The following is a 25,349-nucleotide window of genomic DNA, read 5'->3' on the forward strand; positions in this document are numbered from 1 at the left end:
TGTTGAAACTTTTCCAAGGACCTTAACAGGTTGTATACTTGGCAAACCAAGCCAAAAAGTGTAAAAGCTGACAAAAGTAAATAATCGTGATTATTTACTATTGCTACGCAGAGCCACCAATTTTGACTTTTGAACTTGTATTGTGTTAGACCAGTATAATACAAAGCCACCAGGCAATTTTGGGTTCAATCGGATCCAAATTGGTACATGTTCACTCAGTTTCTAGGTTGCAAATTAATCCTTTGATTTTTGTCAAAGTCGAGTCTGAAAGTCTCAACTGCTGACTAAAATAGCTCGAATTGAAGTGATGCATAGAGACCAATCACAATAGTTAGCAAAAATTACACAGTCTTCATGAAAGAATAGCTAACTTGATCAAAAATTGATACAGGAATCAGGTTGCAGACAAGGAATCGGCAGCTTGACCGAAAGTGCAATCCAGTCAGTGGAAGAAATTGACAACAAGTCAATCCGATGGTAAGTACTCTATCCAGGGCTTCACAAGTCTTTATGAACCTTAGATCTAGTTGTGTACTAGGAAATCAAGGTGTATTTGGAGAAACCTCCAGTAGAGTATCCACCGAAGAAAGTGTGAATCAAGGCAATTCTTTGCATACTATCCTTGAAGAAGTCTCAAACACTTTTTCTGATTCAACGTCCGAAATGTCTTCTTATTCGACTCACTCGGAAATCGGAATGACAATGCGCTATAAGCATATACTCTCTTTTTATAAGACTAATTGCCATGAAGCTCAGGTTTACCTGGATCCTAACAAAGAGTATGCTATTTGCATCGATGACCATGGTATTGAGTTCGAAGAGGAAATCAGGGCAAACAAGGAAGGAAAAATGTACATAGATAGAAACGGAACTCAGTATTTACAAGTCAAAGACCCTGACATGATAGACAAATGGGGGTTAGAAGTAAATACCATAATTCCAGATATGGCTGCAAAAGAAGGACCAACTTCTTTAGAATTTGAGGGATACAATCAAGTTGATTTGAAGCCTTTGAAACGGCTAAGTACTGATAATCCTAGGATCGGAGTCTATTGTTGGGAGGATAGACTTCGCATGCCAAATCAGGACAACTAACACCAATGAAAATCATCTATATATTCAAGATCAAGGAAAAGGGATCAGCAGATCTACCAACCTACCTGTTTAGGGATTGTTATAACAACAACTTTGTTATGCTGACTCCTTAGGAGGTGGAACAAACCAAATATCAAGGATATTCAATAAGGGAGTGGATATTGGGCCAAGGACTAGAACCTATTCCAAGAGATGAACACTGTGAGAGATCTTCTGAGAGTAATGTTAAGAAACCAAAAACAACCTCATCACAAAGAAAATCGGGTGACACTAAGGCCGGTCCAGGGCTACATGAGTCACTATTTTCAACAGACTGGTTTGAAGGACTCGGAACAGGACCAACTGCCAGGACACTGGGAGTTGAACCAAATAGACGCGTCGAGCCAGCTGATTTCAAAAATGGGTCAGAAAATACAGTGGATGAAAGGATCCATACGACCACTTAGCAAGCTTTAAGCAAGTGCTAAGATCAGAACGGATATTCGATTTCCATACTCAATTCGAGGGGTTTGAAATGACATTAGAAGGAAAAGCATTGACATGGTTCCAAAACATTCCACCAAGGTCAATCATGGACTTGAACACATTAGCTCAAGAGTTTGTAGTTGCTTGTTCCAAAACAGGGATCAAACACAATACGGTAGCTCAAATCTACAGCTTCAAACAGAAACAAGGTGAGCCTATTAGGGATTGTGCAGCTCGGATGAAACAATACATTGCCAGATGCCCACAGCTAGAGATATCTACAGAAGAACGACTGGTATCATTGTTTCTAGAGAGGCTGCTAAACAAAGAAATTCATTTTATATTGTATAGCAAGAAGCATACAACCCTAGAAGAGTGTGTGTCAGATGCTATTGACTTAGGAGACAATTGTGATATTTTCAATGAAGAAGATGTCCCTAAGGATAAGCAAAGTGAGAAAATAGTATCCACTAAACCAGCACAAGTGGGAATGGCTGCTGCTGCAGCACCACTTTCAGCCGTAGAAGACATGCTCAAAAGGATGAATGACATGAGAATAACATGCAAAAAGCACCTATGAGGGGACCAGGGCAAGGGATACCTCAACAAGGACAACCAATTAGACCGCAGAAATGGTGTGCAATAGAGGGTAAATGGACCAACCATGAGACCAACAAGTGCTACTACCGCACAAAGTATGATGGGAATTTTCAGTATGTGCCCATGAGGCCACAAGGACAACCCATGTATAGATACCAGTCTAACATGGCACCAGCTCAAAGACCACCTATGGGTATGGAAAGACCTCAACCCGTGTTGGGTCAACAACCTCTGTATCCAGGACATAATGTAGTGCCTCTCAAGTACATGCATCCAGAAGGAGTCATAGATGAACAAGCACTAGTGTCTGTTACACCCTATGCTGAGCATAGTCCATCTACAGTAATGGTAGAAGGAGATTGGTATAATGCACATCCACCACCAGTGGAAGAACCTGTGACTTAAACTCCACCAAAGCTTGCACAAATGTATTATGTAGCTAATCAAGGTGTTAGAACTCCTATGGTAAGACCCATGATTAAGCCAAGAATGGGAAACTGCCATAACTGTGGTGTAGATGATCATTGGAAAAATGAATGCCCAGAGCCTGACAAAAACCTCAAGCCAGTTGAAGCTTATTGCATACAATGTTGCAAAAACGGGGGACACTTCCCGGAATATTGTCCTAAAAATCCTTTAAACAAGGCTAAAACAGTAGTAAACGTAGTCCAAGTGATACCTAGTAGCTCATTTGAGAGTGAACCGATTGTTCCAATCAAGGTAATCAATAGAGCCCAGGCTAGTAAAAAGAAACATAACTCCTCTGATGATGCAGAGAATACAAAAATTGCCTCTCAAAAGACCAAAAGAAGTAGAAGCAAAAGGTATGAGATAAGAAAATAGAAACAACGAGCTGCAATCGAGGAGAAAGCAAAACAACTATTCCAGGAAAAGGTGAAAGGAACTGGAAGAGAAATCAAAGAAACAACCGTGAAATCTGGAGGATCAATTTTGGTTGATAAAATTTTTGAGCCTATTAAAGCAGCCTTGGAAGCCTTCTAAGCAAGCAGGCCAAAGCATAGAAACAAATGGAAAAACTATCCTTCTCCAGAGATGGAAGCAGCTAAGCTTGAAGCTTATCAAAACTTGGTAAGAATCACGTAAGAGATGCTGGAAAAACAAAAACCCAAGCTCGAAAGTATGGCAAAACCTGAGGAGCTTGTGGAAAGAGACAATCAAGAAAAATATGAAGTGGTGGTAGAACCCCACTTTGAACCAAAAGAGCCAAAACTTATAGTGCCGGACAGCGAAGATGACTTAGATGGAATTCCATTCGTGGAGAAAGACTCACCAAGAGACTTATGGGAAAAAGTTAGAGAGATCAAAGATGGAGCTTAACTCTAAAGTTAGCTCCTATAGAGGAACTTTGGTTAGACAACCTACCTCCTGATATGGACATGGATGTACAATCTTTCTATGGGGATTGCGGATCTGAAGCTTCAGAAATGTCTAAACCATTGACCTTGAAAATATTACCCTCTTACTTGGGAGATAACGAAGATGAATCCATAGAGTGTAAGAGCACTCAGGTAAAAAGAGCAGAATAGACCCTAGAAGTAGACAATGTTCATTCAATCATGTCTACACCCATCCAATGCACTCTTACTTTAGGAGAACTATTAAAAATCAGACCATATTTATGGAATGATCTACAGAAAATCCTAAAGAAGGTGGGGATAACGGGGCTCGTCGTAAAAAGTTTGGGAAGATTGAAACACAAAATGGATAACAAAGAGATTCGATCTGTTCCGATGAACAAAGTCTGAGAATACTATGAAGGGGAAGAAGGAAACACCACCCTTCCAGTGAAATATAATGACATAGAAACCATGACAATACTGGATAGTGGGGTGGGCATAGCCATAGCCACAAAAGCAGTATGGGAATCCTGGGGACAACCAACCATTAGACAAACTCGAATGAAATTTCAATTGGTTGATGGACACATTGAAAGACCCTTAGGACTGCTTGAAAAAGTGATAATTAATTCCTGTGGGATTGAATATCAACACACTTTTTCCATAGTAGACTTTGAGAAGAAACTCAATTATAATATCATATTGGGAAGACCTTTCATGCGATAGGTACAACTTATCCAAGATTGGGGAAACAATTATCTGTACTTGAAGCAAGTGGGATTTATCACAAGGGTTAATCTAAAAGATCACACTTATAGAGATGTCATGGAAACACCCATACAAGAGTTCAATTCAGTCTCTTTGGATGAAACTAAGCTTCCATCGTGGTTGAACAAAGACACTCCTATTTAGATGTGCCGAGCTTCAGAAAAGGGAAGCTTAAAATGAGAAGAATGTATCTTAGAAAGGGATTGCACAAATGAAGCCTATGTACCTGAACCCTTTCCACAACATTTGTTTGAGCCATTTGAGTGGACACAAATTTTAGCAACAATGGATGTATGTGTGAATACGTCTATGACTACTCAATTTTGCAATGAGGATGGCTATGACATAATTCCTATCCAAATGATTTTAAACCTCTACATTGAAGATGAAAATGAGGAATCCAAGGATTTGATGAAACCTCAACAAGTCTTTTCAAACCTCTACTACGATGCAACAGATGAGTTATAAGAACACTCAGCTACCTCAGAAGATTCGGGAACATGTGAGAGCTAAGCTACTCATGAAATGAGGGGAGAAAAAGTTTTTTGACTTTTCAAACCAGAAATCGAGAAGACAAAAATGGTATAGACAAAAAAGAGACACCAGAAATGTGAAAGCTAGACCTATGCCATCAGTCTCCAGTAGAACATAGTTCCTGGTGTAGATAGATGCACATGATTGTGTCAAGGATAAAATCAATGGCAGATATCCTTCAAATGAAACCTTAAAAATGTCAAAAACATCGAGAAAAACAAGGAAGGATACTCAAGCAAAGCCAAAGAAATAGGACAAGGAGCCAACCATGACATGAGTTGAGAAGAAAAAGAAGTATCAAGAGTTGAAAAAAGCTCTAAAGAAGATATATACGACCAAAATGGAAACCACAGAAGGGGATGGTAAAGATGTAATGAGTGTTCCAACACATTACAAGAAATATACTCTCCAAGATTGAAAAATCATAGTCGAACAACCTATTAGAGAACTAAGAAAACAGGGCAAGTCCTACGAAGGGCTGAAAACACAAAAAAGATAGATTTGGATGAACCAGGAGAAGAGCCTAGGCCTACCTACATTGCAAATGACCTAACAGAAGAAGAAGAAGAGCTTTTGATAAGCTTACAAAAAGAATACCGGATATCTTCGCTTGGTCTTACAAGGATCTCAAGGGTGTTCATCCAGAAATCTGTCAACATATCATACCTATGAGAGATTATGCAAAACGAAGCGGACAAAGGCCATACACGTACAATGAAACATTTGCCAGAAAGATCAAAGAAGATATTGAGAAACTAAAGGAAGCTGTTAGAAGCGGCTAACACACGCATCAAGCGGGAGATATGCTATGGATGTCACAATATTTCCCACTCACTTTGTATAAGTCCTGGGCTCACTTGGAGTTCCAAAGTTGTATATGGTAGTTTGAGGGCTCAATCTTAAACCCATAGTAGAAGGGATTGTGATGAAAGCCTTTAAAAGGAAGCCTTTATGCAAGGAGGCTTCATTCTTGAGTATCCACTCTTGAGGATCCACTTTTGAGAGCTCCCTCTCTCTTGAGTGTTCACTCTATGTCTTAGCCTTGAGCTCAATGTCTATGCTTGAGAGGCTAGTGCTAACCATTTTAATTAGAGTAAGCTCTTCTTTATCAATCTAATCCTTGTTTTCTCATTAGTCTACGTCTTCTCTAAATTTCATTATGTCATGAAGTAGTATTACACTTTCATTATTCTAGATTTTTGAGATGTATGTACTTCTTGCTATTAACCACTCCTATTCTTCCATAAGCATTCGATTTATGAGATTTAACATCACTAATTCGGTTGATTAAGTTGGGTCTTAATCTTGTAATTAGTGTGTGTGCCCTATTGTTTTCTTGTGTGTAGATAGGTTTTATGAAACTCTAGCACCATTCACCTCGTGTGTGTAGCTATTGATGAAGTGTCATGATTGGCGTGTAGTAATTAGTGTGTGCTTATCATTAGTGTGCTTGGGGTTTCTAATCAATGGTAAGTTGGACTTCGGTGGACTTGATGTGTGCAGGAGTTGATTGATTAGTGATTAGAGTAGGTTTAGAGTTAGTCTCGCCATGGCTAATCTCTACTTGTATCAAAGAGGTGATCTCTTGAATCCTCTATTCCTATTCATCCGATGCTTGTGCTTCCATGCCCTAGCCGGATTGCCGATCCACGGATTTGATAATTTTGTGTGGGTTGCAATTAGCTCGTGGTACAACGCCTCCCAACATTATCTAAGCAAGGCAAAGGTCCTTGAGGGGAAAGGAAGTTAGATCCTATCATATCATCAAAAAAAGTAGATGGTCCAAGAACTTCATGGTAGCTTGAAGATTCTGTATTTTCATTTCAAATAATTTCATAAAAAATTACAAAATAAGGCAATATAAGAGAAATATTCATGTAGACAGTTTGAGTGTAAGTACTTTTATCAACATCCATTGTAGCCTTCATAATAACAAAGATGTAAAAGACTTAAGGATAACAAATAAACTTAGCTCAAAGAGGATTTTGTTAGCATGTAAAGATTCTAAAAAATAAGGTTCTCTAATGAGAGAACTTTCTAAAGATGGTAGAAATGCAACTACTACACTATTTATAATTAATGCTGAAGATTCCATTGACCCGAAAGGCTAATTCATTTTAGCAATGAAATCTGAGGTGGAGGTGATGCACACGTGCCATTCCTCCTTCTCCCCTGCCTGCCCACCTGGGGCTGTTCTGCAGCACGCCGACCTGCGGCATACTTTGAAGAAAAATGCACAAGTGTTTGCTATGGCAATCCATTCCCGCCTTTGTGTATTTTCCTCTGCACCTTCAGCAACAACCCCATGCCCGTACATCCTCCTGCATATGTGCAAGTCAATCTGGACGTCCTTGGGCTTGCCAACCTAACTCGTGCAGACAAAACCCCTGCAGCTCTGCCTGCCCTTGGTAGAGAGAGAGAGAGAGAGAGAGAGAGAGAGAGAGAGAGAGAGAGAGAGAGAGAGAGAGGGCTGCTATCCTGCATCGCATCATATCTATCGCAGTTGTTACTTCCACACAAATCACATCCTGCATAGCCTTGCCAGGACTACATGACCTCCCATTTCATGCCCTCTCTCTCCCAAATCCCATTCACTGCATCTCCCTTGGATTTGTGCAGTGCGTTCATGCTGGTATCCGTGCAGACACAACAACGTGAGCGAGAGACAAAAGAAAGGGACAGAGAAGGAACGACTAGCAACATCATCTCTCTCTCTCTCTCTCTCTCTCTCTCTCTCTCTCTCTCTCTCTCTCTCTCTCTCTCTCTCTCTCTCTCTCTCTCTCTCTCGCGCGCGCGCGTGTCGTGTCCAATTTTCCCTCTTCCTCCACCTCGACAAATACTAACTAGCCTAAGGAAAATTTAAAATGGTTACTAACTTCTCTCTCTCTCTCTCTCTCTCTCTCTCTCTCTCTCTCTCTTCCTTCACACGTGCCACCGCCCTCCTTTTGTCCAAACTTTTAAGTAAAGATCTTCAGTGATTCCCTCTAGAAAGAAATGAAAAACTCGTTTTGGGCACCTACTAGCCATTAGGAAATTACAAAATAGGGTAGGAAACATAAAAGTCCAAATCCAAAGGGTGCCCTTAAACAGAGAAATATACTAGCCCTTGAAGAGTACAAACTTCAGGAAGAGAAAACTATCAACTTCATAGAGTTGATTCTTGGTAAGATAAAATACCCATAAGTGTTTATTGAAATCAAAGACCTTTTTGCAAGAAAAAATAACCATCCTTCTTGTGACATAAATATTTTTTTAAACATTGATATATACTCTCCAAAATGTTTAAGTTCTTAACTAGTTAAAATAGAGATTAGAAAATTGATGAATAAATGGACCTGCATAATTTGACTATAGAATCCAACTCTCAACGTCGACCAAATTTGTTGCACAATAACCGATGGATCATAAATTGGAACTTTAAGGATATATAGATTGGATATGACTAAAGACATGTGGCTTGTTTACATCTTAGGTGAGCTTCTTATTCTACCACTCATGAACAAAGGAAAAATATAGTGAAACAAAGCTCAATATACAAGATTATATACAATAAAGTGAAGTGCATACCAAGCTAAAATTGAACAAAATGCTACACACAAGCTCCAAATAAGGCGCATTGCTTTTGAAACCTTCAAGGGATTGAAATTATGCTGACATTTGAAGTATTCCTTGGGATAGGAAAGAATTAACTATAGCTTTTGTAGTAACACATACCACCCACAAGAAGGCATATCTAAAAACCATTTCCAATCTTCATGAAGCTTTGATAATATATCAACATCCTATTCCATCAAATTCCATTCTTGATTGAATATGGATCCATAAAGAAGGCACCATCATTGCATAAGTATCATCCCATCATGTACTAACTCCCTAAGCCATAAATAGCCATTCTTGGGAATCGTGAATGCATGGGATAACTTCCATGATGCATGAGACTATGACGATAGACGACCTTAACATTCCTATGTTTGATGAATGGTAAACTACCATTGTGCATCACACTAATGAATTAGACCTTGGAAATGCATCGTGGATGAACCACATCATGCACATAAAGCATGAAAATGATTATTTTAACACTGGATGCATCATTGCATGCTTTACATCGTCATCCATAGTGCATGCATTATGATGAACACCATAGCCAGTGTATAGGCATTATGATGAGCCAAATTATAGAAGGGGATGAAGGAATAACCTAAACACATTATTGAATGCTTTACATCCTTACCCAAAAGATCAAGCATTACAGATGAACCACATCTACACACTATGGCATGAAAAGAATAACTTAGCTTTGCATCAATATAGGTAGCCAACACAAAATATGTATCAAAAGATGAAGTATTAGAAAGATTTTGATAAACATCCATGCATGTCATCCAATACAACAAAGATGTTCTGTTGCACATAAAAAAGGAAACATTCAAGCGGGCTTCAGGAACACCATGAGAAAAATCAATCATCTTATAGTGGAAACTCACAGATGCCCGTAGTCTAAGGCACAACCAGAATGCATCTGGGATCACATAATGCAAGTGCGACATACTATCGAATTATAAATTGAATGTGTTACCATATACATGTGGTAGTCATGTGTGTGAACACACTAGGACCACTATGGCATTTTTTCCCTCTTTAGGAGGTTTTCACCCCCGTGCATTGTATATACACCCATCACTCTAGGGCTATCTATCTTTCCATTGCACACTAAGTAATATACTATCTATTGTGTGCCTTGAGCTTCCTTTATCTTCTCCAAGCTGTGTGCGTTTCCTTGCAACCCTAGCTCCAACAATTGGTATCAAAGCAGGTTGCGTCCTCTCGAGCTTAGTCGCCAGTAGCTCTAGCACACGCCTACTCACTTTCTCCAATTTTTGTGAGCTTTGGCGAGCGTTCGCAGCTCACTTGCTCAAATTTTTGATTCGAGCTCATTTTGGCCGCTGTTTCCACTATAGGCAATACTACATAGGCTATTTTGTCATTTTGTGTCAGTGCCAATTATTGCATCAGTGCCATATAGTCTACTACAGGTTGTGCTATATAGCACGTGCTGGTCTCACTCAGTTTCTCCTCACTTCGGGCATTTTTCTCATCAGGTGCATGCATTTTTCATGGCTGACAACAACACAGATGTGTTCAAGATGTTTGCTGCTGAGGACAGATTGGATGGGGACACTTACCCTATGTGGGATGCAACATGTTCTTGTGTCAAAGGGTGTATGGAATATTGTGCAAGGCATTGATGTACATCCTAGTTCTAAGGATGTAGGCGATGTTGAGGATGTTGCAGGTCTTGCTACAAGGATTTCTGTTGTTGGAGTTGTTTTGCCTATGGCATAACAAGCTCCTTGGGATGTAAATGATGCGCAAGCTCATGCATTGATTGCATTGTCTGTGAAGTGCACCATCATATTCGTTCAGTGAAATCTACAAAACAGGCTTGGGATAGTATTTATGCAAACCGCAATTAGACAAAAATTACATTGCTGCGTAAAGAGCTGGAGTCAAAGATTATGCATGAGGAAGATGATAAGGACACTTTCCTTGTTGGTGTCAAGGATATCAATGAGCAACTTATTTCTGTCGGTGAAGTCATTTTAGACAGTTTCCTTGTGCAGACTATTCTTGATTCCTTACCAAATTCTTACGAGACTTTTGCTAGTACTTGGAGACTTATGACCCAAGGAAATCCTGAAGTTGTCAAGTTTGATGCATTATGCACATTGTTGTTGCAAGAGTCACTTTCCAGAAAAAACAGGACTAGATATCGTGCAGTTGAACATGCTTATCACATGTTCCTAATGCTTCTACTGGCAGCAATTTGTCTAGAAATTCTAGTGATAATGGCAAAAAGAAGATGTGTTGCCATTATTGTAAAGCTAATGATCACTTGATCAAGCAGTGTCCTAATTGAAGGCAAAAGAGACTAAGAAGAAAGAGGGTGGTTCCACTACAAATGTAGCTATTATTGAGACTTTTGTGAAGGAGACTGTGATGCTGATGTTGATGTAGAATGGGATTTTAGTGCAGAGTGTACCTATAATCTTGTTGTCCATGATCCATGCATGTCAGTTGCTACAGATTCACATGTGTGGTATTTTGACAATGGTGCTACAAAGCACATTACCTCACATCGTGATTTGTTCACCTCTCTCGAGTCTATCCCTCATGGGAATTCAGTTACTTGTGCCAACAATGCCTCTTATCCGGTTTAGGGAGTTGGAAAGATTGTGCTTACTACTGCAAATGGCAGTTCTTTCATACTTGTTGATGCACTTTATGTACCTGGGATCAAGAAGAATCTTTTGTCTGTATACGCACTTGCTAGATCGTATCTTGTAGTCAAATTTGTGGATGACATATGTACAGTACATGATCTCAGTTTTGGTGATGAAATTGTTGCATCTGGCATTTTATGCCGTGGGCTGTATAAGCTCACTTTGTATAACAAGTGTGGGCAAAATTTTTCAAATGCAGTTTTGGATTCAAAGGCTATTTCAGATGAAAAACTTTTGGCATGTCCTTTTTGGTCATCTGAATTTTGCTAGTTTGCTACGTTTGCAGAAATCTGATATGGTTGCTTCTTTACCGCCTCTTGAAGCACCTGTCAAACATGTTTGTGAAGGCTGTATTCTGGGTAAGATGCAGCGTTCTAAATTTCTAAAGGATGGTTCGGTTAGGGCTACATGCAGTTTGCAGCTTGTGCATAGTGATGTTTGTGGGCCCATGCAAACTCCTTCTTTGGGAAATTACCTTTACTTTATGACTTTCATTGATGATTACTCCAGGCATGCATGGGTATTTTTTCTTAAGGCGAAGTCCGAAGTTTTCATGTGCTTCAAAATATACTATGGGCACCCTCCATTCGGATTGAGGGGGGGATTATATGTCTCATGAATTTAATGCATTTCTGGCTAGTCGTGAGATAAAACACCAATGTACAATGCCTTATATGCCTCAGCAAAATGGTGTTACTGAGAGGAAAAACAAGTCACTTACGGAAATGGCACGATGTATGGTCAAAAGTCAAGCTTTGCTGCATTCTTTTTGGCTTGAGGCCATCATGTGTGCCACTTATGTACTAAACAAGTGTCCTACAAAAACCTTGCAATCTATTACTCCATATGAAGTATGGCATGATAGAAATCCTTCTATTGAGCACATGCAGGTTATTTTACACTCGTTGATGCACTTTATGTACCTGGGATCAAGAAGAATCTCTTGTCTATATCCGCACTTGCTAGACTTGGACTTGTAGTCAAATTTGTGGATGACAGATGTACAGTTCATGATCTCAGTTTTCGTGACGAAATTGTTGCATCTGGCCTTTTGTGCCGTGGGTTGTATAAGCTCACTTTATATGACAAGTGTGGATAAAATTTTGTAAATGTTGTTGCAAATTCAAGGACTATTTCAGATGCAAAACTTTGGCATGCACGTTTTGGTCATCCGAATTTTGCGCGTTTGCTGCGTTTGTAGAAATCTGATATGGTTGCTTCTTTGCCGCCTCTTGAAGCACCTATCAAACATGTTTGTGAAGGTTGTATTCTGGGTAAAATGCAGCTTTCTAAGTTTCCAAAGGATGGTTTAGTTAGGGCCACATGCAGATTGCAGCTTGTGCATAGTGATGTTTTTGGGCCCATGCAAACTCCGTCCTTGGGCAATTACCTGTACTTCATGACTTTCATTGATGATTACTCCAGGCATGCATGGGTATTTCCGCTTAAAGCGAAGTCCGAAGTTTTTATGTGCTTCAAACAATTTCTGGCTATGGCTGAAAATGTATCAAAATATACTATGGGCACCCTTCGTTCCGATCGAGGGGGGGAGTATATGTCTCATGAATTTAATGCATTTCTGGCTAGTCATGTGATAAAACACCAATGTAGAGTGCCTTATACACCTCAGCAAAATGGTGTTGGTGAGAGGAAAAATAGGTCACTTACGGAAATGGCACGATGTATGGTCAAAAGTCAAGCTTTGCCGCATTCTTTTTGGCTTGAAGCCATCATGTGTGCCAAATTATGTACTAAACAAGTGTCCTACAAAAACCTTGCAGTCTATTACTCCATATGAAGCATGGCATGATAGAAAGCCTTCTATTGAGCACATGCAGGTTTTTAGCTGTTTGGCAAATGCTTTGGTGCCACAAATACGAAAATTGGATGATAAGGCTGTCAAATGTATTTTTGTTGGTTATAGTGCTGAAAGCAAAGGTTACAGGTTGTATCATCCACAAACAAAGTGTATTCTGGTTTCATGGGATGTTGTGTCTGTGGAAGATTCTGTCCAGTCCTTGCTGTCATGTACTAGAGACAGTAATGTAAGCTCACATGACATTTATGACACTTTGTTGCCTCTTTTCAGTGGTGGAAGTACGAATGTAAATTCCAATGAGTAAAATGTACAGCCTATGGGGGTTTCTGAAAATGTTACAGATCAGCCTATTACTAATGCAGATGTACATGTTGTACTTGATGAGGAAAGGGCTGAAAATGAGTAGGCTAGAGGTATGCCAAAATGACTGGTGCATACATTGCATGACAGTAAATGGGATACACCTTTGTCTAGACGTACTCGTTCAGGCTCTCGCCATGCATCTTAAGCATCAGATTGTTATGCTTTGGTTGTGTCTAGAGTACATGATGTTGAGAAACCTCTGTCTTTTGATGAAGCACAAAATTCAAAAAATTGGATGGCTGCCATGCAATCAGAATATGATGCACTTATAGAAAATGAAACATGGACTTTATGTGATTTTCCTCCTAGCAAAAATGCCATTAGGTTGAAACGCAAGCCAGATGGTGAGATTGATTGCTATAAGGTTCAACTTGTTGCAAAGGGTTATGCACAACAAAAAGGTATAGATTATGAAGAGACTTTTTCTCCCACTTGTATGAGTACTGTACATTTTCTATGTGCATTGGCATCTCATTTTGGTTGGGATATACATAAATTCTTTCTTGAATGGTGACATATTTGAGGAAGTTTATTTAATGCAGCCTTGCGGTTTTGTCAAGAAAGGACAAGCGAATAAAGTGTGCAAATGTAACAAAGCTTTGTATGGGTTGAAGCAATCTCCTCGTGCTTGGTATGAGAAGGCTGACACTCATTTGGTCAAACAAAGCTTTTGTAACAGTCCAACAGAAATCACATTGTATGTAAAGCGTGAGGGTGATGTACTTCTCATTGTGGTTCTTTATGTAGATGATTTGCTGATCATTGGACCAAATGAGAGACAGATTGTTGAATTTAAGGCTGATTTGAATGCTACTTTCAAGATAAAAGATTTGGGGATGTTGCATCATTACTTGGGCATACAATTTAAGCAGTGTGATGGTGGTAATTCCTCGTGTCAAAAAAGTTACATAGAGACATTGTTATGTAAGTTTGGACGTGAGGATTGCAAACCTATTGCTACTCCCATGGAAACGGGTTTGAAATTGAGTCTTCACGATGCTGGTGATCTTGCAGATGTCACTCTTTATCAAATTGTTGTTGGATGCCTCATTTATGTATGCAACACGAGGCCGAATATTCAGTTGCAGTCTCACAGGTCAGCAGATTTATGCATAGCTCAGGGTCTAAGCATTGGTAAGTTGTCAAGAGGCTTTTCCGTTACTTGAGTGTCACTTTACACCTTGGCTTCTTCTATCTCAAGGAGGGATCATTCCCGCCAGACTTACATGATTTTTCGGACTCAGATTGGGCTGGTTGTTTTGACATGCGAGTGTCCACAAGTGGTTGTTGTTTCATGCTTGGCAGTTCATGTATATCATGGTTGAGCAAGGAGAAACCTACTGTGGCCACTTCGAGTGGTGAGGCTGAGTATAGGGCAGTCTTCACAGCTACGGTTGAGTGCGTATGGCTCAGACACCTTATGGCTTATTTGGGTGTTGGACATGACATCGCCAACACTATCTACACTGACAGTCAGAGCGTATTGGTAGTTGCGAGGAACCCAATTTTTCATGCTCGTACAAAGCACATTGAGGTGCATTACCACTATGTCAGGGAGAGGCTCTCAGCAGGAGAGATCAGCTTGGCTTATGTGCCAACACAGGACAACCTTGGAGATATTTTCACAAAGGCATTGTCTCGTGAGAAGCTCGAAGCTTTCCGCAATTCTTTGGGCTTACTCCCCTTTGTGGACTGATCATGTCCTCAGGGCATGGCAGTTCCCTTTATTCATGTGCCAGCTCTCGTTCACCGCATCACTCCAGGGGGGATCTGTTACCATATACATGTGGTAGTGATCTGTGTGAAAACACTAGGACCACTATGGCATTTTTTCCCTCTTTAGGAGGTTTTTCCCCCCATGCATTGTATATACTGCGATCACTCTAGGGCTATCTATCTTTCCATTGCACACTAAGTAATATACTCTCTATTGTGTACCTTGATCTTCCTTCATCTTCTCCAAGTTGTGTGCATTTCCCTGCAACCCTAATTCCAACAGAATGTACCACTAGATGCTTATATCCTTAGCCAAAAAGTTAGTCACTTTGAAGCCAACAAAATGAACCCAAGCCCATACATAACTTTACATACGCCCAATGAGCAAAATTTCCACATCAAAAGTAAGACAAAAATCCATGTAGCCCAAGAAAACAAGATGTGCAAATAGGCCAAGCCACATTTGTAGACAAAACCATGAGCGAGAACTTGTTGTGGGCACCAAAAAAACCTAGACACATGCGTTCAAAGAAACTTTCAATTGTCCTACATTTCATAGCATGCAAAAAATAAATCGCACCAGTACTATAGTCTTATGATTAAAATTGCTTCCTATACTACACTGAGCGAGCCCAACACTATATTTTTAGAAGCAACCCCTAGGAGCTTCGTGTTAGTGCCCAAGAGCGGGAGGAAATTATCAACGTAAATAGGTGATGGGTCAAAAGGGATGTGAGTCGTGACAAGAAAGGGGTAGAAACCCAACGTAAATAAATGATGGGTATTCATTTATAAAGGCTAAGAATCCTAGCCTTATCATCTACACAACCAACAATAATTGTAGACGTGGACATTAAGCCCATATCAAAATTATCTTAGCAAAAAAAACACCCCTCCACGACCTCAGGACTAAGTAACACGGGGTCTTCAATGAAGACCCCGTCATGGGATCCATGGCAAGGGAGTGTGCGCACAAAAGCAGAGGTAAGCTCGGCCGTTCGATTTTAAACGGACGTGTCCGAGTTTACATTTTCTGTCCTAATTTACTTTTTCTTGCGTGAATTCATCTTATAAGGTTTATTTTGCGCCTTGACGGCAACGAAATGCACACTCCTGCGTGGTTAGCTCATCTCGCTGCCATGGCCCAGGTTGTGGGTTCGAGTCACTGGCCGGGCGTTGACCCCGCATTTTTGTTGGCCGTCTGATCGCCCTCAAGATGCACGCATGTCTCCTCTACCGTCGATCCCATGACGGGGTCTTCATTAAAGACCCCATGTTCTTTAGTCATGTGGCTCCACCGGGCTCCCCCCACATAGTCCCAATGCAATCATGTAAACTTAATCTTATTTTTTAAAATATTTTTTTAGCAAAACTCACAATTGTGAGTGAATTAAATTTATCAACCCAACTAATTACAAGGTCTTGTCATGCTCGTGTTGAGCCATGACATCATCTAGGGACCATAATTACATCGGCTAGCAGGGCATCCATCCCAACCAACTCGCCCCCTTATCCTTGATACATAGGGTCCATTATCATGCTCTTCTGAGATCTTTTACTTACCGATTTTCTCCCGTCCTAGGCATGCCATCTGGTAACACCAAGGCACAAGTAGTCCTAGACCAATCCTTCGAGTGTTTCTTGCGTCTGAGCATTCATATTAGCACTTTCCTTTATTGTATGATTTCTGTGAAGCTTGCCACCTCAAGACTTCCTTCAAACACACGTCGGTTCCTTGTCTGCCATACATTAAGTAAGAAGAAGTACCGGACGATTTGAGTGCTGATGAGGATGGGAGGACCACCTGAATTCTTCCCTCCTAGGAACAGATCAATCTTGTAAAAACCAATTTTCCATGTTCTTTGGACCCACTTGCATATTTTCCCTTTGAGGCCTTTGATAGTTGGGCAATCCATGAAGAGGTGGGCCAGATCTTCACTAGCCAACCTACACCCCAAGCATCGATCTGACCCAATCCCTCTTTCCTGAATCTTCACCCCCGTCGGTAGAGCACCCCAAATTACCTTCCACAAAAATACCTTCATGTGTTGCAGAACCTTCCACAAAAATACCTTCATGTGTTGCAGAACCTTTGGCTTCCAGATGTTCTCCATTACTTGCTCCCACCTTTCCTCCGGCCATTGTTTCTTCCATATCTTGTTAAGGGGGCTAGACCAATTCTTCTTATGCATCATTATCTGGTATATGTCTTTAGGATGGGGTTTCCATAAGAGACTGCTTCCAGGCCATTTCCAGGCATTCCAGTCAAACTCCGAATCACAGATAGGAATCACTATATTGTCAAGCTCTTTCCTCACTTTGTGGACCAGCAAGACCTCCAAGCTATTCAGTCGTTACTGGGTAACCCAAAGGTCAATGTTTTTCCAACTCTTGTTGTCACTGTCCCAGAAGTGCCCTAGTCGATTCAGACCCTTATTATTCAGCTTCCTGGCTATCTCTATCCAGTAGGGAATTTGTGGCGGATCTACAACTTTGGAAAGCCAGGGGGGCCAATGCAAAATGGAGTTCTTGACTCTATCTGGTTTTTTCCCCCACTTTAAGACTCGTGCTGCTCTATTGCATTTTCTTACCAATTCTCCTGCGCTGCCCCCCCAGTCTTAGGGTAGTCCACGTGGGGGCTAACAGCTTGTCAAGAACCTCCACCCCTCTCCACTTTCCACCTTTCGAGCCAAGTTTAGCTGCTTCTATCATATCTTTGATCATGACAGCCCAAAACTGATCCTGTTTAGCCAAGGAAACCACAAATTTGGTGCAACAAGCTTCTGCATGGACCACAGGGTTGAGAATTCCGAGGCCTCCTTGATTCACCGGCTGAGCAACTGATTCCCAACGGGCCCATTGCCATGGCCTAGAGGATTTTGTGTTGTTTTTCCATAAAAACGTTTTTACTAGTTTTAAGAACTCTTTCCAGTGACACTTAGCCATCTTGACAAGCAGGCTAGTGAAGGCAATATAAGGAATCATAAATGCATTTACACTTTTATCCGACTTGGGAATGGGAGAAGAGCATACTTCCACCTTCTCATTTTTGTTTTGATTTTTTCAAGCACCCACTCAAATCTTTGCTTGTGGGTTACGTCCACCCCCAAGGGGGCTCCCAGATGTCTGAAGATATTCCCTTTTGTGACAATCTCCCCCGACCAGTCAAAAGGGTCAAATGAGTCATTTTTCGATAGGGAGATTAGCCTTGACTTCTCTATATTACATTGGGACCCCGAAGCTATTGAGAATATTTGTACAATCTCCAGAGCTTTTCTGATGACCTGGCGGCACGCCCTCAAGAAGAGGAGAGAATCGTCTGCAAAAATTTTTGCTAGGAGTTGGCTATTTCTTGGCAAAGTCAGGCCTTGCAACTCCCCTCGTTCCGCACTAGCTTCGAGCTTCGTGATTAAGGGATGTGATCCTATGGAAAAAAGTAGGGGGGCCAAAGGGCAACCCTGCTTAATAGACCTTTTGACCTCAAAAGAGCCCACAACTCTATCGTTGAATAGGAGCTCTGACTGGCTTCCAACTCCCAGTACACTTCCCATACGACATAGGCGCGACCCAAAGCCCAGAGCTTCCATGACGGCTTCTATGTATGCCCATGTTATTCTGTCATAAGCCTTATCGAGGTCCAATTGCAGCAGTATACACTCTTGCTTTGTGACAGTTGCATACTCAATGCCCACCATTGCTGCCAGGATGTTATCATAAATGGATTTTCCTTTGATTCGAGGGCCCGAGGTTTTGATTGCTTTCTGGATGCTCTGAGCAAAGAGGTCCCACGTATTGTGTTTGTTAATGTCTACATCTTTTTTTAGCTTACCTAGTGCTTTCTTGGTTAGATTCCTGAAAAGAGGGTCTGTGAATAGGTGTGCCCCTGTTACCAACAGTTTTTTCTCACCTCTTGGAGTCTGCTCCTCCCCTATATTCTTCTTAAAATGTATGTGCAGAGGTATGCGATCCGATAGGCTTTTTGTTGGGACTACCTTCATCAACGACGGTATCCAGTCAGCTTGGTGTGAGCAATAGCATCTGTCCAACCTGGAGGCAGTGCGGGCATACTGGAGGCTTGTGTAGGTGAACCCAGGCATGCTGTTCCATGGGCCGATTTCCCATAAGTCAATCATCGCCCATTTTTTGCACAAACTTTGCCATTTAGACCTTTCCACGCCAGCCAGCATACTGGAGGAACCTGTTCTATCCCTGCTCTTTTCTACCATATTGAAGTCACCAACCAATAACCACTCCCCTTCAATAGGAGTATCTCTAAGATGCATCCATAGTTTAGCTCTGTCTTTTGCATTGCAAGGGCCGTACACATTCACAATGGTGAAGGGATGCCCTTCCCATCTGATTCTAATCCCTAGGATTCTTTTGGATGGGTGGTTTAAAACCAACTTCGGCTCCAATTCTCTGTCCACAATGTTGAGGATGCCATTGAAACCGTTGCTTCCTTCTCCATAGAATACTAGTTTCTTTCCTAGCGCCTGCTTTCTCTTGCTATGGGCATCTAAGTGGTGTTCCTGGATGGCCCAGCAGTTGACTGCCTTCTCCTTTTTTAACTTCCTCCCAGAATAGGGTACTCTTCTTACGGGTTTTCAACCCCTTTACGTTCCAGATTGGATAGTGAGAGACTCCATCCTTAATGAGGGGTTCATTGGGATAGAGGAACGAATTCTTCAGCATCCGAATAGTCCCCCCCCCCCCCCTCTCTCCTTGGTCGCAGGAGAATCCGGGGGTTCCAAGTCAAGGGATTTCTTTTCTTGTAGTGCTGCAAATGGACTGTGCAGTCGGACAATGAACCCCCCTCCTTTCACCTCAAGTGTTCTCACGACTTGAAGCACTTTGGAGTCTCTTGCTACTGCCTTCACTCTTCTTGCTCTTTTCAGACCAGGGACTTGGAAATTTGTCACCGTTGTCACTGTCATAAATTTAGGGGTGGCAGCTTGAGTGATGATCCTATTATTATTGCATGCACCTTCAGAAGTTCGTTGTATGGGAATCAATTCCTCCACAATCTTATCCTGCATCTTAATAACCATTTTTTCACATACCATACCTCCTTTATCCTTCTCTGCATTTACCCCTTCATTACTGCCCCCTTGCTTCTCCAGCCCTTCCATCGGGGATTCCATTTTATTGGGGGCTTGTGCTACCGGAGCTGCAGTATCATTAGACTTCAAGGGGCAGTCCTTGGCGAAGTGTCCAAAGTAGTTGCATTCAAAACATGCCCCAAAGTATGTTCCAAAGTTTAGCGGAATAGTAACTAGCCCTGCTTCGACATTGATAACCATGCTCTTAGATGGCGTTTTAGAAACATCCCAGCCTATACAAACCCTGTTTGAGGTTCTGCCAAACCCTCTCTTGCCAGGTATAAATGGGGGAGTGCCCAGTTGGCTAGCAAGCATCCGGAGATTATCCCACAACCAGTTAGGCAGACCCACAAACTCAACCCAGATCGGATGAAACCCTTGTAGAGATTCAGCTGAGTCGAACACTGGCTCCCAAGGCACCACACAAACCGTAGTCCTATTAAATACTAGGGGACCTTTGTTAAGGATCTTTTCCACATCGGAGGCCTCTTTGAATCTCATTGAACATAATCCTTTAGCTAGGTAAAAAGTACTTTCAATTGCTCCTCCATGCCCAAGAATTTGAGGGCCCTGAAGCCATCGAGTCATCTCAAACTTGTTCGGGATTATTCCACTGAACCCAAATACAAGCGTTAGCTGAGCTTTCCTGGCTAATTGTTTTTTGATAAGTGCTAGTGGAATCGCTACAATAATAGCCTCGGCAACCTCCACTTGCTGGGGCAAAGACTTTTTTAAAGCAGAAAAGACCCGATCTGCCAAGCCGTCTTCCACCAGCCCACTGTAGTTTGTTTGGGAGCTAGTTCTTTTGTTGTTGTTAGGGTTGGACTCAATCATTTTGTTGACTTCCTTGAGCTCTTGCTGAAGTCTAGCTCTTGTATTCTGCAGTTTCTCGATATCTCCTTCACTCGACAAACCTTCTGCTGATCCTTTTCCACAATCCTTAGAGTTAGGCCCCTTGAGTATGCTAGCAAACGAGATGCCTGGCCTGTGAGCTGCAGATACACTTGACGCCTTAGTTACGTTCGTACAGATGGGACCCTGAGGAACCCCGTATTTGAGGGATTTAACCTCGAATTTGAACCCTTGAGCTGAGCCAATTTTCTCTCTTGTTTCCTCAGAAGGCACTTTTCCAATCGATACAGTTTTGTCCTCTTTCATGGTTGAAGCCTTTGGCGAATTGGGGCTCGACATTTCTGCATCATATAACGGTTTCGAGACTGAGCCGTCGCCTTCCTCCATCGGCACTGCTACCTCCATTTCGGATAATTTACCCGTTGCTAACATCTGCAAAGATTTTACAATATCTTCGCCTGCGACTAAAACGCCGGGTTCCATTACCATCTGTAAAGTTCTAAGGCCCTTAACGGCAAAAGGGTAAGGCCCTTAACGGCAAAAGAGTAAGGAGAGTGTCATAAAATCTAATATCTAACCAACCCAAATGATTTTCTCATATTAAATTGATCACTTAATGTGGGAGAATAAACAGGAACAAGTGTTAAGATATAGATATGTGCTTATAGATCTATCTCAACACGGTGTCAGGAGTTTTTTGGAGCAAGGGATTGCGCATATGTACATATACATGCATGGTGCATCGAATAAACGATTGCCCATTTTCCAGAGCAAGGTGGTTACGTGGGGCCCACATGTGTACAGGTAGGGCAGCATGTACATAGTGCATCGATTTTCATCGTTACCAGTACCATTGTCTTTTTTATACAATAAGGAGGAGTTGGTAGCGCGTAAAACTTCTCGAGGAAGCTATCCGCGGGCCGACGACGTGAGGTCAACAGGTGCGTCAGATGGCATCTAGTGGCGTCAAGAGGGCGAACGAGGTCAATATTTGCACGCGGATGAGGACGGACACAACGTGGGTGTTTTCTTGTGAGAGTTATGCAGAAAGGTCATCATTAGGACCACTTTTTGGGGCCACTTCATGTGGTGGCGAGATGCATTATTGGAAAAAAGTCGAGTGCCAGGTGGCGTATGGATGCAGCAGAGTGACAACTATGCACTGCGAGGTCAGTTTTTGGCCTGTTCGGGGTCCGTTTGAGGTCATCTAAAAGGCCAAGGGTGCCCAACTAATAAAGCAAAGTGTGGGAACTGAAAAAACTGAGAGAAGACCAGAAAAAAACGTGGAGAAGAGAGGAGGAACAGCCGCAGGTGTGTTTTTGCCCATTTTGGAGCCTGTTTTGGCCGTAAACTGCTCATCCGAGGTCGGATTTGAGCACTTTGACATTGTAGACTGGGGTTTTGGGCCGTTCCGGACGCGATGGCGCTGTCCATTTTGCCAAATTCCTCACTCTTTTCCTGCTGTTTTTCTGTGTAAGTTCCTCCTATGAGCGAAGTTTCTGCTCCAGTTTGTGATTGTATCTGGCTTCTTTCACCCATAGTGTGTGAGCTATTTGCCCCATTGGTGTTGGCCCAAGCTCAATTGTATCTAAACATCAGAAATTCTCCTCTTTTGAGCTGAGTTTTTTGGGTGTGTGTGTGTGTGTGTGTGTGTGTCTGTGTGGAGTGGGCAAGTGGATAGTCTCTCTCCTCTCACTCCAGAGGTGTGTTCCCTGTCTCGGTCAGGTGTGTGGTCTAAGCCGAGTGGTGCCCCATAGTGTGTGTGTGTATCTTCCCAAGAGTGTGTGACGGGTCGTTATAGAGGCGCTGTGTGTGTTTTCATCCCGCTCACATTCTTTTGGCGCCCCCACGGAGGATCTTCTTCGAGTACCTTCTGCTTCGAGCTTCGAGCTTCGAGATTCGGGGTTACAGGTTACAGGTTACAGGTTACGGTTACAGGTACAGGTACAGGTACAGGTACAAGTACAGGTGATTCACACAGGTACAGGTAGCTGGAGTACAGTGATATACTAGCAGTGATGTCACTTGCAGTTGTTGTGGGAATGCATCACTTGGCGCCTATTTGAGCGCATTGTCTGTTGGATTGTACGTTCTTGTGAAACTGCCATTGTACGCCTTTGTGGAGCCATATATGGTTTTATTTGGCAGTCCCAGCCATTTCTGACTTGGTCTGGAAGATAGTCATTTCTGAGACTTGACTATACGCGATTTTAGCTTTCGTGTGAGGGTCGATAGCGTGAGGTTTTTATTGAGCTGGGGGATTCTCAAATGTGGAGATCCTTTCGGTGATACAGGTAGCTGGAGCACCCTTTTCGTGACCTCGCCATAGGCTATGTACTAGTGAGTCCTACTGATGCTCGGGTTCTATTGTTGACAGTTTATGCATACATAGACAGTCTATATTTGGGTTCCTACTGCTCTACTTCTGGGAAACTCTGTCGAAATTTTCCCAAAATGATGGCTGGTTTTTTGGTATTTTGAGCCATTTATGCTGTTATGCTGCTGAAATTTTGGCAAAATCAGAGTTGAGTCAGGTGTGCCTTCTTGGGAGCTTCATGGTTGGCTTTAATGGATGATCAAAATGGCCCCTCAGTTCACTCCTTTTCATTTAACTCAAAGAATTCAGATTAATGTTCATGTGTCCAGGAAGATCTTTTTCCAGCAGCGCATAGTCTTTATGTTTGGGCCAAGAAGATTGAGAGAGATCCTGGAATGTCCTTTGCCTGTTGTCATTCCGATGATTAACTATGAAAACTCATTTGATGTGCATGTGTTTGTACTTATCTAAAGTTGAGCTCCATTGAAGTTTCTGGGGATTGGGTAGTCAAAAGTTTTGGGTTCTTGCACGTGTGCTCAAAGAGGTTCTCAAAGCATAGTAACTTGGGTAGCCATGGCTTTCTCTTATCCCGAGTTTCATGGAAGAAGTGATGAAGATGTGGAAGAATTTTTGGAAAAGATGGAGGTTGCCTGCATTAGCAACCAGATTCATGACCCTACGCAAATGTTACGCCTTCTCCAAATTTGTTTGAAGAGTGATGCACGAGCTTGGTCCAAAGCATTTGAAGAGGAGTTGCGTATGGCTGATCCACCTATAAGATTGAGTTGGGACAATCTAAGGCATGGATTGGAAGTGGAGTTTGTGAAGATAGAAGACCCTGACAAAGTGTGGCAAGAAGTACAGGCTTTGGTGCAAAAGGAAGGTGAGCCAGTAGATGCGTACATACGTAAGTTTTCATTGGCATGGGAGCGAATGTGCAAGGCTTTAGCACCACAGGTACCCCCGCCTGACATGATGAAGAAGGACAGGTTCTTGGCTGGTCTTTGGGAGAATATACGTTGGAGAGTAGAGCTAAAGAAGCCTAGGACATATGAAGATGCACTAGAGGTAGCAAGGAACAAAGAGTGGAAGCTGAGGAAAATGAGCCAGTTAGGGGTGGAGTCTTTGCCAATGAGGTCTGAATTTCAGCCTATAGAGTCTTTACAAGGGCGCATGTCAGGGGTTCATCATGAACCAGTGGTTCCTGTTACTACTCAGGTTATGCCAGCAGTGGTCACTACAGCAGTGCAAGATGATGGCCTAAGGCAAGACATGAGGCAAGTGGTTGATCTGATGAAGAATCTCAGCCTAAACATGCTAGGTCAAGTGGGAAGTAATCGAGGTCGAGGGCGGTTTGCAAATCAGCCAGGAGGTGAAGAAAGACCTAGGAATGGTGCTGGACAAAGTAATAGTAGGTTTTGGAGGCAGACGCCCACATGTTATAATTGTGGAGAGTTGGGTCACATCAGCCCGCAATGTGATAAGCCACCAAGGATGGGGGGAGACATGTATCCATTGCCAAGACAGGTGCTAACTAGATCAAATGATTATGGCATCGAAATTAAGGGAGACGAAGGAACCAGTGGACTGACCCAGGAGGAAAAAGGGAAGACAAAAGTGCTAAGTGTAGTCACCTTGGAGAAGGCATCAAAGCTAGAGGATACATTAGTGATGCCTATTGGGAAGAGGACCACAGAGGAAAAGGAAGGAAGAAGTGCCCCAGGTCCTAGTAAGAAGAAAGGAAAGAGCCATGAAGGCGAGGATGTCAAGGCCAAGAGGAAAAGGAGAGCTCGTCGAAAGTTTCATGTTTCAGATTTTCCACTAGGGGATGGGCAATTAAGCTATGACTTTAAGGAGGATCTGACGAGCAGGAAGGCAGATGTTACTTTTGGGCAGCTTATAGAGATGGTGCCTAAGCTAAAGCGACAGTGGAAGAGGATGGTTAACCCAATGGAGAAAGAGCCAGAGAGAGGTTCAGTGAAGGTGTTGGCAATGGACGAGCTACCAGACATTTGTCCAATAGTAGATGTGTGGCATAAAAGGAAAAATTTGGGACAAGGTTATGTGGATGGCGGAGCC

Source organism: Adiantum capillus-veneris, chromosome 26 (assembly GCF_014529385.1).
Source record: "Adiantum capillus-veneris isolate H3 chromosome 26, ASM1452938v2, whole genome shotgun sequence".
Taxonomy (NCBI): Eukaryota; Viridiplantae; Streptophyta; class Polypodiopsida; order Polypodiales; family Pteridaceae; genus Adiantum; species Adiantum capillus-veneris.